This window comes from Pan troglodytes, chromosome 3, assembly GCF_028858775.2.
Source record: "Pan troglodytes isolate AG18354 chromosome 3, NHGRI_mPanTro3-v2.0_pri, whole genome shotgun sequence".
Taxonomy (NCBI): Eukaryota; Metazoa; Chordata; class Mammalia; order Primates; family Hominidae; genus Pan; species Pan troglodytes.
In genome coordinates this window covers 17,904,601-17,918,704 of record NC_072401.2, presented here as the reverse complement: position 1 = coordinate 17,918,704, position 14,104 = coordinate 17,904,601, and the positions used below count along the sequence as shown (strand labels likewise).

General features: G+C 40.3%; 1 pseudogene; it reads left to right on the top strand.

Moving 5' to 3' along the window:
• Window positions 1-387: 387 nt before the first annotated feature.
• On the top strand, window positions 388-7,525 carry LOC750816 (small ribosomal subunit protein eS7-like; annotated as a pseudogene).
• The last annotated feature ends 6,579 nt before the right edge of the window (window positions 7,526-14,104 follow it).

Below are 14,104 nucleotides of genomic sequence, written 5' to 3'. Positions count from 1 at the left end.
ATTGTCTATACCATTTCAGTGACATTTACACTTGATTGCTGTCATCCTAATAAGTGGGCAATATATTGTTAGAAAACAAAACCCTGACCTTTGCAGATGGTGAAGGGATATTTGATAGCACAACCCAGTAAGTAATAATAGATTTGGTTTTTTTTTTCCTTTCAAAATGTTGGGAAACTTTTAAGAACAGTTTGGAAATTGTTCTCTTTTTACTAAAACCCAATGTTGATGTAGTCCTTGACCTCACAGTTGGGAGAAAGAGGCTGCAGCAGCAGGAAATTTTACAGAGTATAATTGGAGAAATTTGAGCCTCCGTAAGTTCCACCAAGGCACAGATCTATGAGGTATCAAATGAGGGGTAATGAAAACTACAGCTTAGAAATGTAGATGACGAAGCCTTTGAGCGGTGGCAGAGAAACAGATAACTCTCCTCAATTAGCCAGTGAAACATGGGGCAAGGTAGCCTGACATGTCAGTAAACAGGAGACTTCAAAAGAACATACACAACTGGATCAGGACTGGAACATTTCATTCCCTAAAGATCCAGTAGTTCTCTAATGAGGGAAACTGCAGTTAAAGCCAGAATCACACTGCTATGGTTTGACTGTGTCCCCCAAAAGTTCATGTGTTGGAAACAATCCCCAGTGCAACACTGTTGGGAGGTGGGGCCTAATCAGCAGTGATTGGGTCATGAGGGTGGAGCCCTCATGAATGTATTAATGTCCTTCTTGCAGAGGCGGGTTAGTTATCGCATGAGTTGAGTTATTATAAAGCGAGTCGAGCCCCCATACTTTCTGTGTCTGTCTCGTGCACTCACTTCTGCCTTTAAATTCCTTAAAAGCCAAAGATTTTTTATTCTTCCTTGTGTTTTTTTTTTTTTGCATGGCATCCAGGAGAGTAGAGAATTATTTGGGCTCAATAAGTGCTATACACACACACACGATTCAAAATTCTGAATAGTTTATTTAGTTTATTTCTCCTCATTACCTCATTTATTTATATTTCAATAGCTTTTGGGGTACAAGTGGTTTTTGATTACATGGATGGATGATGTAGTGGCGAATTCTGAGATTTTAGTGCACCTATCACCCAAGTAGTGTACATTGTACCTAATATGTAGTTTTTTATTACTAGCCCCACTCCCACCTTCCCCCTTCTGAGTGCCTAACGTCCATTATGTCACTCTGTATGCCTTTTCATATTCATAGCTTAGCTTCCGCTTATAAGTGAGAACATAACAGTTTTTGGTTTTCTACTCCTCTGTTATTTCACTTAGAACAATGTCTTCTAGCTCTAAGTTGCTGCATAAGACATTATTTCATTCTTTTTACTGGCTGAGTAGTATTCCATGGTGATCTATACCACATTTTCTTTATCCATTTAATAGTTGATGGCCACTTAGGTTGGTTCCACACCTGTGCAATTGTGAGTTGTGCTGCCATAAACATGTGTGTGCAAGTGTCTTTTTCATATAATGACTTATTTTCCTCTGGGTAGATCCCCAGTAGCAGGATTGCTGGATCAAATGGTAGATCTACTTTTTGCTCTTTGAGGAATCTCGATACTGCTTTCCATAGAGGTTGTACTAATTTACAGTCCCACAAGCAGTGTATAAGCATTCCCTTTTTCCTGCATCCACGCCAACATCTGTTGTTTTCTGAATTTCTAATAGTGGCCATTCTTGCAGGAGTAAGGTGGTATCTCATTGTGGTTTTGATTTGCATTTCCCTGATGATTAGAGATGTTGAACATTTTTTCATTGTTTGCTGGGCATTTGTATATCTTCTTTTGATAATTGTCTATTCATGTCCTTTGCCCACTTTTTAATGGGATTATTATTTTTTTTTCTTGCTGATTTGTTTGAGTTTCTTGTAGATTCTGGATACTAGTCCTTGGCTGGATGTGTACTTTGCAAATATTTTCTCTGTGGGTTGTCTGTTTACTCTGCTGGTTATTTCTTTTGCTGTGCAGACACTTTTTAGTTAGGTCCCCTTTATATATTTTTGGTTTTGTTGCATTTGCTTATGGGGGTCTTAGTCATGAATTCTTTGCCTAGCCTGATGTCTAAAAGAGTTTTTTCAATTTCATCTTCTAGAATTTTTATAGTTTGAGGCCTTATATTTATAAGTCTCTGATCCATCTTGAGTTGATTTTTATATAAGGTGAGAGATGAGGATCCAGTTTAATACTTGTGGCTTGTCAGTTTTTCCAGCACCATTTATTAAATAAGGTGTCAATTCCCCAATTTCTGTTTTTGTATGCATTGTCAAAGATCAGTTGGTTGGACATGTTTGGCTTTATATCTGGGTTCTCTATTCTGTTCCATTCATCTATGTACTCACTTTTATACCAGTACCATGCTATTTTGATAACGATAGCATTGTAGTATAATTTGAAGTTTGGTAATGTGGTGCCTCCAGATTTGTTCTTTTTGCTTAGTATTGCCATGGCTATTTGGGTTCTTTTTTGATTCCATATAAATTTTAGAATTGTTTTTTCTAGTTCTGTGAAAAATGCTGTTGGTATTTTGATGGGAATTGCATTGAATCTGTAGACTGCTTTGGGCAGTATGGTCATTTTCATAATATTGATTCTTCCAATCTATGAGCGCGGGATGCATTTCCATTTGTTTGTGTCACCTATGATTTCTTTCAGCAGTGTTTTGTAGTTTTCCTTGCAGAGATCTTTCACTTCCTTGGCTAAGTATATTCCCAGGTATTTTACTTTACTTCTTTTTTGAGATGGAGTCTTGCTCTGTCACCAGGCTGGAGTGCAGTGGCGAGATCTCAGCTCACTGCAACCTCTGCCTCCCAGGTTCAAGCGATTCTCCTGCCTCAGCCTCCCAAGTAGCTGGGACTACAGGTGCATGCCACCATGCCCAGCTAATTTTTCTATTTTTAGTAGAGACGGGGTTTCACCATGTTGGCCAGGATGGTCTTGATCTCTTGACCTCGTGATCCACCCACCTTGGCCTCCCAAAGTGCTGGGATTACAGGTGTGAGCCACTGCACCAGGCCTACATTACTTTTTTATTTTATTTTTCAGCTGTTGTAAAAAGGGATTGAGCTCTTGATTTTTAATTCTCAGCTTGATGGTTGTTGGTGTATAGCAGTGATACTGATTTGTATACATGATTTTGTAACCTGATCCTTTACTGAACTCATTCATCAAATCTAAGATTATTTGGGGGAGTCTTTAGGATTTTCTAGATATACAGTCATCTCATCTTCAAACAGTGATAGTTTGACTTCCTCTTTTCCAATTTGGATGCCCTTTATTTTTTTCTTGCCTAATTAACTCTGGCTAGAACTTCCAGAACTATGTTGAACAGGAGTGGTGAAAGTGGGAACCCTTATCTTGCTCCTGTTCTCATGGGGAATGCTTTCAACTTTTCCCCATTCAGGATGATGTTGGCTGTGGGTTTGTTACATATGGTTTTTATAATATTTTGAGGTTGGTCCCTTCTATGTCTAGCTTGTTGAGAGTTTTTATCATAAAGGGATGCTGGATTTCAAATGCTTTCTCTGCATCTATTTAGATGATCACATGTTTATGTGATGTGTTATGTTTATTGACTTGGGTATGTTAAACCATCCCTGCTATATAAATATTTGAGATTTGTTGACCAGCAGATCATCTCTTTGTCCTTTTCAACTGCTCAAGCCTTTAAAATGGGCTTGGAGTGATAGCTGCACTGTGAAAAGCACTGTGTACATCCTAAGATGGCTTAACAAACGTTTCCATTTCTGTCTTGGGCCTTGCTCAGGCTGTAATCCCAGTTGAGTGTAATCCCAGCTACTTGGGAGGCTGAGGCAGGAGAATTGCATGAACCCGGGAGGTGGAGGTTGCAGTGAGCCGAGATCGTGCCATTGCACTCCAGCCTGAGCAACTGAGCTAGACTCCGTCTAAAAAAAAAAAAAAAAAAAAAAAAAGATTCCCAGCAGAAGATCTGGAGCTTGATTCTCATTGGTTTAAGAAGAGTCATGTGTGTTCAACTTGGAACCAATCATTGTGGCCAGGAGGCTGCAGAGCTTTGATAGGCCAGGCTAGGAGGTGCCTGTCTCTCTGATGACCATGTGCTCTGGTTTGTAGGAGAGGGTCTAAGTTTGTGCCTGTTGTCTTTCCTGGGTAGTTTAGCATTTACCCTGATTTCTTTATTTTTAATAAAATGTTGTTAATAGTGACATTAAAAATACACGAAAATGTATTTTGGTAGACCTCTACTTTGTATTTCCACCTTTTGCCATAGACTCCTCTGGTCAAATGAGAGAAACATGTAGTGAAGACACTTGAGTTTAGTCCGTAGTTAAATCTAAAAGTCATCCAGCCATGATGACTCCCTTGTCTGGACCCTGGCATGAAATAACTTAATATCTGCCCTCAAGGGCAGTAAGCTGGATGCTTAGGGAAGAGCAGCTTGGGCTTGCAAATTCTTTTGGTCTCGGGTGGTAGTGGGGTAAGTATTTGATGCTGCTGCCCGGCTGGCCACAGAGGGTACCAGAAAGAGGGCTGTGGCTTGTGCCAAGGCTTGTGTGACTCCTGGGACTGCCAGGTCTCCAGCTGGCAGGATCACTTGGAAAAATGGAAACTAGTCAGGTGTATATGAGGCATGTGGAGGAAATGAGTGTACACTGTAATGTACACATTATATTCTCTATGCTGTGCATCATTTCCTCCATATCGCACACATTATAATAGAAAATAATCTGAATGTTCTTACCACAGTGGTTTTGTCAATTACTATGTGGTGAAATCTGCAACTATTTGTTTCATTGTTTGGTAATATTTTTTCTATTTTGCAATGACTTTTAATATTATTTTAACATCAATGAGTTAAAAAATGTGCTTGTTTGTTGAAAAATTAGTGAATGAATGTTAATTTCTCGAGAAAGTTGATGATAGGCCGGGTGCGGTGGCTCATGCCTGTAATCCTAGCATTTTGGGAGGCTGAAGCGGGTGGATCACTTGAGATCAGGAGTTCAAGATCATCTTGGCCAACGTGGTGAAACCCTGTCTCCACTAAAAATACAAAAATTAGATGGGCGTGGTGGTGCGTGCCTGTAAACCCAGCTACTCAGGAGGCTGAGGCACGGGAATTGCTTTAACCTGGAAGGCAGAGTTTGCAGTGAGCCGAGATCGCGCCACTGCACTCCAGCCTGGGGAACCGAGTGAAACTCAGTCTCAAAACAAACAAACAAACAAACAAACAAACAAAAAAACCCACAAGAAAGTTGATGATAAAGGTTAACTTGTAGAAGATATTTATTGACTTTATCATAGGTATGGGAGAGGGCATAATATTATCACTGACCACTTGAAAACCAGAAGGCACAAGTCTATGGGAGCATCAGGATCTACTTCCAGTGTTGGTAGTTATTTTAAGATTGTGACTTATAATGATAAATTAACATGTGCCGTGGCCTTAGGTGCTTTTGCCTACCCCTCTGTGAATCATGACTCTTTTTTTTTTGAGACAGAGTCTTGCTCTGTCGCCCAGGCTGGAGTGCAGTGGTGTGATCTCGGCTCACTGCAAGCTCTGCCTCCCGGGTTCATGCCATTCTCCTGCCTCAGCCTCCCAAGTAGCTGAGACTACAGGCGCCTGCCACCACACCCGGCTAATTTTGTTTTTGTATTTTTAGTAGAGGTGAGTTTCACCGTGTTAGCCAGGATGGTCTTGATCTCCTGACCTCGTGATCCGCCCGCCTCAGCTTCCCAAAGTGCTGGGATTACAGGTGTGAAGTGAGCCACTGCGCCCGGCCGAATCATAACTCTTCTTTTAGATCAAGTGACTGCTCTTCTAAATTCAGTTTGCTTATTTTTTATACCAAGTTTTCTTGTGCAATACAAAAAGTAATACGATAGCCGTTAGTGTGTTGTCTCCATTAAAAAGAAATTTGCAGACAGTTAAATGGGTGCCAGCTTTACATCCATGTTCTGAGATGGTTCAAATAGAAAAGTTAACTTCTAGAATTAGTTAATATCTATAAGGGTTTGCATTTTTCACCCAATTATTGAAAACAAACCAAATTTGGAAATTTGTTCTATTAATGGTGAAACATCTGACTAATGGATGTTGTAGATTAAGTTAGAAAGATCAACATTGAAGATAAAATTATTTAAGGTAATAAATACATTTACAATTTTTGGAACAACATGACGTCAAGGTAAAACAACTTTTTAAAACTAAATTTGAAACCTATCAAGGAAAATTGTACATGGAATTGGTTGTACTGTACACATAATTCAGAAATGCATCTGAATAGGCTGTGATATTCTATGAATCAAAATAGAGCTTTCCTGTCAATTTTATATAATTTTTAAACATTTGCAGTTTGAATGACAAAACTGCAAAATTTTTGTGATTAAGCTGATGTTGAATTTAAAGAAATCTCTTCAGGCTGCTGGAATTTGAGAAGCTTTTGTAATACTTGGGCCCCTTCTTAAGCCAGAGCTCAGAAAGGAGGCCACGTTCAGTTAGAGCGCCAAGATCGTGAAGCCCAGCTACAGGAAGCTGAATATGTTCGAGTGTAGCTCTTCCAGGCACTTCTGAAGCTGGAGATGAACTTGGACCTCAGGCTCAGCTCAGGGAGCTGAGAATTATGGCAGCCAAGGAAATTGAAGTTGGTGGAGGTCAGAAAGCTATCATCATCTTTGTTCCTGTTCCTCAACTGAATCTTTCCAGAAAATCCACATCTGGCTAGTACATGAATTGGAGAAAAAGTTCAGTGGGGAAGAATGTTGTTTTCACTGTTCAGGGGAGAATTCTGCCTAAGGCAACTCAAGCCATACAAAAAATAAGCAAAAGTGTCCCAGGAGCCGTACTCTGACAGCCATGCATGGTGCCATCCTTGAGGACTTGGTTTTCCCAAGTGAAATTGTGCACAAGAGAATCTGCATGAAACTGGATGGCAGCCGGCTCATGAAGGTTCATTCAGACAAAGCACAGCAGAACAATGTGGAACACAGGGTTGAGACTTTTTCTGGTGTCTATAAGAGGCTCACTGGCAAGGATGTTAATTTTGAATTCCAAGGGTTTCAGTTGTAAACAAAAAAGACTAAAGTATATCCACAGTAAACAAACAACCAAAAAAAGCTCCTCTTCAGCTGGGCATACTTTTTTCCTTACTATTTATCAACAATTAGATATGGGAAAAGTTTGAATCTACAGACAAGAGAGTCAGTTGAAGCTTTCAACCAGTGTCATAGTGCATGCAGTTTTATGAAAATATTAAAAATGATCATTAATTCTTCAGAAAATACAAGTTTGTATTAGAGACAGATATGGTTAAGAAAATGATTGGGCCGGGCATGGTGGTTCACATCTGTAATCCCAGCACTTTGGGAGTCTGAGATGGGAGGATTGCTTTGAGTTGAGGAGTTCTAGACCAGCCTGGGAAATATAGTGAGATCCCATCTCTACATACACACGCAAAGCTAGCCAAGTGTGGTGGCATGCACCTGCAGTCTCAGCTGTTCAGGAGGCTGAGGTGGGAGGAATGCTTGAGACTGAGATTGAGGCTGCAGTGAGCCATGATCAGGCCCTTGCAGTCCAACCTGGGTGACAGAGTGAGATTCTGTATCCAAAAAAAAAAAAAAAAAAAATTTTGATTGAAATACCTAATGATGTATGAAGAATAATTATTTTGCTTGTTATTTTTAATGTTCAGAAAATCAATATAAATAAAATTCGATGTCCCTCTTCCCCAACTCATATTTTGCTCTAATGGTTGTGCATATGTTTTATTTTTTTGAAAAAATGTATTTTTGAAAACAGTTTTTGAATAGGACTAGGACTATTTCATAGGCCCACCCATTTAATAAAATAAATTTGTTAGTCACTAAATACATAGTTCAAAAACTACATAATTACAATTTTTAAAACTTTTATTCTCACAATGCCATAATTTTGAAGATAAATTATGTGGTCATTCTAGGGATGAGAGTGATCAGTTCCACTGGATATCTGCAAGCTGATAGTGAGGGATGAGGAACTCTGCAAAGGGAAGGAAAGATGACGGAATGGATGCTGGGCAGGCAAGACCAACTGTGTCTACTGGTACCCAAGTACCAGATCAGAACTGGGGTTTTCTGACCTACCCGCCATGCTCCAATTCCAAATTTCATTTTCCATTCTCCCTGTTCTTTTAAGTTATAACATTCCTTCCCCTTGCCCCTTGGTTCACCAGCTCCTCCATGCAGCTCCGAACAGCGCAGCTTCCCAGCTTCTCTTAATCCCCTGATAGCAGCTGAGAGACGGTTCTTTTTTAAACATTTCTAAAAGCTGCAACATGCTCATGTCTCAATTCCCTGCAAAACAAATTCAGAAGGCTGAAATCATTGTTCTCAGTAAATTGGGTGAAAACGGAGCAAAGGCAGAAGCTTTCAAACAAAGCCTCAGGAAAAATAAGAGACTGTAGAATACTGAATATGTAAGTAGAACTGTATATTTCACACACTTCTGCCAGTCTCCAACCCTGAAGCTTGTGTGTTTTTTTTTTCATAGTAAGTTGTAGTTGTCAAAGCAAAGCAATCACTCCATTAATTATAAAGTAAGGGAAAGAATGGGTATTGATCTTTAACTAGTTCCCTTTTACTTGTTTAGTGTTAATTGAAAGTTATTCTTCTGAAGACACAATTTTTTGGAGGCACTGTAGAAAATAATGTTTAAAATATTCATTCAGAGTTAAGTGAACTCAGAGTCGAGCTCTTATAAACAGGATATTTTAAAATTGGAACTGGATTTTACGTAAGTGACAAAATGATTTCTGAGTTCTCTTTAGATCTCATGGTTCAATAACTCACTTGCTGATGTGCATGTCTGGGGTGGTCAGAGTATTTGCCCAATTGGTGCAAAGATAATGTGCTGCTCCCTTACCCAGAAATGCCCCTTGTAAAAGCAACCTCCATTCATTCACTTATTGATTGATTCAATCACTCTTGGGCACTGAGATCTTGACTGTAATACTGGTAGGGCAGCAATTGAGATCTAAAAATTATCTGGGTATAAGAATAATTTTGGCTAATGCTCATATAGTGCTGACTATATACAATATATTGTTTGGAATGCTTTATACACATTAACTCATTTAATACTCAACAGATTATTAGAGAGATACAATCATCATCATCTCCACTTTACAGAAGAGGAAACTGAGGTATAGACAAGATAAATAACTTGCCCAGGTCGCTCATCTGGTAAGCAGCACAAGATTTGGATCCAGGCAACCTAGCTTTAGAGTCTGTGCTCCTAACTGCTACTCCATAGTGCGGCTATTAAAAATATTTTTTTCTGTCTGCAGTAACATGTAAGGCGTCCTTTGGTGACTATAAAATAGTTGAGTTGAGAATGTTTATACTCACACGTTGGAATAATAACTGGATACAGCTAGTATAAGCATACTTTCGTGCAAGAGATATGATACAGTGGGCCTTTGATATTTATCTACAATTTATTTTTAAAAGAATTGGTAAAAACCTTTATGTAGAAACAGCTAAATCTCTGTTCAGTTCAGTTCTGGATTGTGTTATTATTACTTTTACTTTTTTAGTGGGTTTCATGTGTATTTAAAAGTAGGGAATACCAGGTTTGCTATCTAAGCTCCACCACTAAATTATAAAACCTACAAAGCAAAATTGTACTTGGAATTGTTTGTACAATGGGGATTATAGTAAAAGGTGGTAAAAAATCATCAGCAAAGTGGGAATATCTCTGTCAACTTTGCAGGGTTCTTGTGAAGTTTATAAGATACTGTAGTCTCTTCGGGGCATTCTACGACTTATTTCTTGATGTAATTTGTTGCCTAATGTAGTGTCTGTTACGTTACAGGAGTATAATGGATATCAATTGAATGTGAATGAAACTGCCTGGCACATACTAAATTTCACTGACTCTGAGAACACTTTCGTATTTTAACCTCGGGATATGTCTCACAGTCAATGGAATGTTACAATAGATGTCAGCCAAATGGCTGTTGAGATGTAGTTGTCATTGCTCATAAAGCAGTGGACTTGGTCTTTATTCCAAGGTCTTTCAAGGAATGAATATAAATCCAGGTTTGTGTTTGAAAACTTTCCACTGATACCTTTTGGTAAAGGTCGTTTCAGCACCAAGACTTGCAGGATGGGTGTCAGTGGTTCCAAAGAATACCTTCAGAGATGATAGCGCAGCACTCTTTCAAAAATTGCTGTATTATCACTGCATTTGATGGCACAGAGTATGATATTACATGAGAAAAGAAAAAATAGACATTACCCAGTCTGAGTCAAAAAGAGAGTTAGCAGAGTTTAACACTGATTTAAAGCGTTTTAATTAATACCGTAAATAATTTATTTTACGTATATATTACCTTTTATGCACAAGAATGATACATAAAAGTATTTAGATGAGTCTAAAAAGCTCCTTAAAATAAAATGATGAATGGTTAGTGTATTAGTTCGTTTTCACACTGCTATAAAGAACTGGCCGGGTGCGGTGGCTCACACCTGTAATCCTAGCACTTCGGGAGGCTGAGATGGGTGGATCACTTGAGGTCAGGAGTTCGAAACCAGCCTGGCCAACATGGTGAAACCCCATCTCTACTAAAAATACAAAAAAATTAGCTGGGCGCAGTGGCATGTGCCTGTAATCCCAGCTACTCAGGAGGCTGAGGCAGGAGAATTCCTTGAACCTGGGAGGTGGAGGTTGGTGTGAGCCAAGATCGCGCCACTGCACTCCAGTGTAGTGACAGAGCGAGACTCCATCTCAAAATAAATAAATAAATAAATAAATAAATAAACTACCTGAGACTGGGTAATTTATGAAGAAAAGAGCTGTAAATGACTTACAATTCTGCAGGCTGTACAGGAAGCATGGTTGGGAGGCCTCAGGAAACTTAACAATCATGGCGGAAAGTGAAGGGGAAGCAAGCACCTTCTTCACATGGTGGCAGGAGAGAGAGTGAAGGGGGCGGTGCTACACACTTTAAACAATCAGATCTCATGAGAATTCACTCACTATCATGAGAATAGCAAGGGGGAAATCTGCCCCAATGATCCAGTCACCTCCCACCAGGTCTCTTTCTCAACATTGGGAATTACAGTTGACATGAGATTTGGGTGGGGACAGAGAGCCAAACCATATCATTTTGCCCCTGGCCCTTTCCAAATCTCATGTCTTTCTCACATTTCAAAACACAGTCATGGCTTCTCAACAGTCCCACAAAGTCTTAACTCATTTAGCCTTATCTCAAAAGTCCAAGTCCAAAGTCTCATCTGAGACAAGTCAAGTCCCTTCTGCCTATGAGCCTGTAAAATAAAAAACAAGTTAATTACTTCTGAGATACAATGGGGTACAGATACTGGGTAAATAGACCCATTCCAAGAGGGGGAAATCAGTACTTAAATTTAATCCTTAATGTTGGAGGAGGGGCCTGGTGGGAGGTGACTGGATCATGGAGGCGGACTTCCCCCTTTTGTTCTCATGATTGTGAGTGAGTTCTCATGAGATCTGGTTGTTAAAAAGTGTGTAGCACTTCCCCCTTTGCTCTCTGTTCCTCCTGCTCTGGTCATGTAAGACATGCTGCCTTCCCCTTCACCTTCTGCCATGATTGTAAGTTTCCTGACCCCTCCCCAGCGATGCTTCCTGGACAGCCTGTGGAACTGAGTCAATTAAACCTCTTTTCTTCATAGATTTCTCAGTCTCAGGTAGTTCTTTAAAGCAGTATGAAAATGAACTAATACAGAAAATTCATACCAGAGAAGTGGGGCATTGCTATAAATTCAGTTCCTCAGTGGCACTAGTCCCATTTCAAGAGCTCAGTAGCCACATGTGGGCTAGTGGCTACCACATTAATTGGCTCAGACACAGATCATTTCCATTATCACAGAAAGTTCTTTTGGACAGCCCTGGTCCAGGTTCTTATTGCTTCTCAGTGACAGGGACTTCTCCTAAGTGATCTCCAGGCCAGGCTCTTAGATATGCCTTCTTTGGTCATTCCGTAGATATTTACTGCACGTCTGCCACATGTTAGCCATTGGGAGATACGACAATGGGCAGAGCAGGCAGGGGCCACCCTCACCGTTCCTGCAGTCTCCAGCCTCAGCACCTCCCCTACAGGCCATAGTCTACTAGTTTCCTGAGGGATTTGTTTTAAAATAAAAGTCTGACTGTGTTTCTCCAGGAGCACCTGGAGCACAGGAATCCTCCAGGAGCACCTTTGTCCCCTACAAAATATAGATGGTCCCCGACTTGTGATGGTTTAACTTAAATTTTTTTGTCTTTACGATGGTGTGAAAGCAATATGCATTCAGTAGAAACCATACTTGGAGTACCCATACAATCATTCTGTTTTTCCCTTTCAGTGTACTATTTAGTCATTATATGAGATATTCAACAATTTATTATGAAAATGGGCTTTGTGTTTCATGATTTTGCCCAGCTGTAGGCTACTGTAAGTGTTCTAAACATGTTTTAGGTAGGCTAGGTTAAGCTATAATGTTGGGTATTTTCACTTGGTGATGAGTTTATTGAGATGTAATCCCACTGTAAGTTGAGGAGCATCGGTAACCTCATTGCTACTTAGCATACACCAAGATTCCCTAAGATCTGGCTCCTACCTTCATCTCTAGTCTGAAGGCTCATGGAGTGTCTGCTGCCAGGGGCACCCCTAGGTGCTGTGACTACAGGCACCTGCATGTTGGAGGCCTCTTCTGCAGCTTTGCTGTCCCAGACACTGAGAGCTGGGACTCAGGACCTGTGGCAGCATTTTTCAGGGACCTCTCCAGCCATGCAGTTCCCCTTCTGTATCTGGGCTAATTCCAACTCATCCTTCAAGATTTGGCTTAGATGACACCTTCTCTAGCACTTTTGCATGACTCCTTGATATATACTAGGCTCTTTTTCTTCCATGCTCCTGTAGCAGCTTGCACCAGCCTGTATTATGAGGCTTTAAATGCCAACTGTTCAACCAACATCAGTGTCTGCTGTGGGCCACATACCCTACTAAGCTCTGTGGATGCAAAACCAAATGAGACTGGTACCTGCCAGCTCCAAGCTCAGCATTTACAGAGGGAGACAGTCCACTCCACTAAATATAAAACAGAATGTGACCCAAATGTTATTAGAAGGAGCACAAAGCAGAGAGGTAATGCAGTCAAGAGAGGTGGTTTGGATTGGGTTAATGGGTCATGGAAGGCTTCTACCTAAGCATGGTGTCTGTCTTACATAGTTGTGGAATAAATGAATAATAACAATAACCAATAGGTATTGAGCACATATTATATGTCCAGCCCTGCCTGTGCTAAGTGGCTTCCCATGCATTCTATCACTTATTCCTCATAACTACATGTGACTCATGTATATTGATACCATTTTGTAGATGAGGAGACTGAGGCTTAAGTAACTTGGCCATAGTCACCTTAGATAGTAAGTTGAAGCAACATTTGAATCTAGGAGGACCGTCTGACCCTAAAGTGTGACATAACCCTGTCAAACTTCTGCCTTTTTTGCATGCAGTAGGATTTTGTAGAATGAATAGGAGTTTATCATGTGGACAACAAGGGTGATGGACATTCAAGGTGGAGGTATTCTAAAGGTGATGCTCAGAGAGGTTAATTAATTTGCCCAGTCTCACACAGTGGGAATTGAGAGTTTGAGCATGTTTCAGAGCACTTATTAAATACCAAGGCTGGAGATGATGAAATGGAAGAAGTTTGTTTTTTTTTTAAGCCCCTTTTTCTCTTCCACTTGCTATGTAAAAATGAAAAGACTATTGATTGGGAGGGCAGAATGTGCAGTTGGTAATGAGATTCCCTCTGAAAATCCTTTAAAGTCCCCGTAATTAATTTATTTGAGAGGTGAAACAAACTGTGCATGTGAAATGTGTTAAAATTATTAACAGTTTGCACTAGGTCCACTGCCTGAGGCTGCCCGGCCTGATGAAGGGCACCGGGATTCGTGTCCGCACATCATCCTTGCAATCAATTATTGATCACAGCTGGGGTTCGAGCAGTTGTCTCTTAGCCACTGCAGCTCAGCTGTGCTGCAGCTTCTGAGTCCATTCTGGTCCTGCCTGGCTGAGCCACAAGCAAGGAAGTCTGGAGAAAATAGTGGGATCCCTTCTAGTCC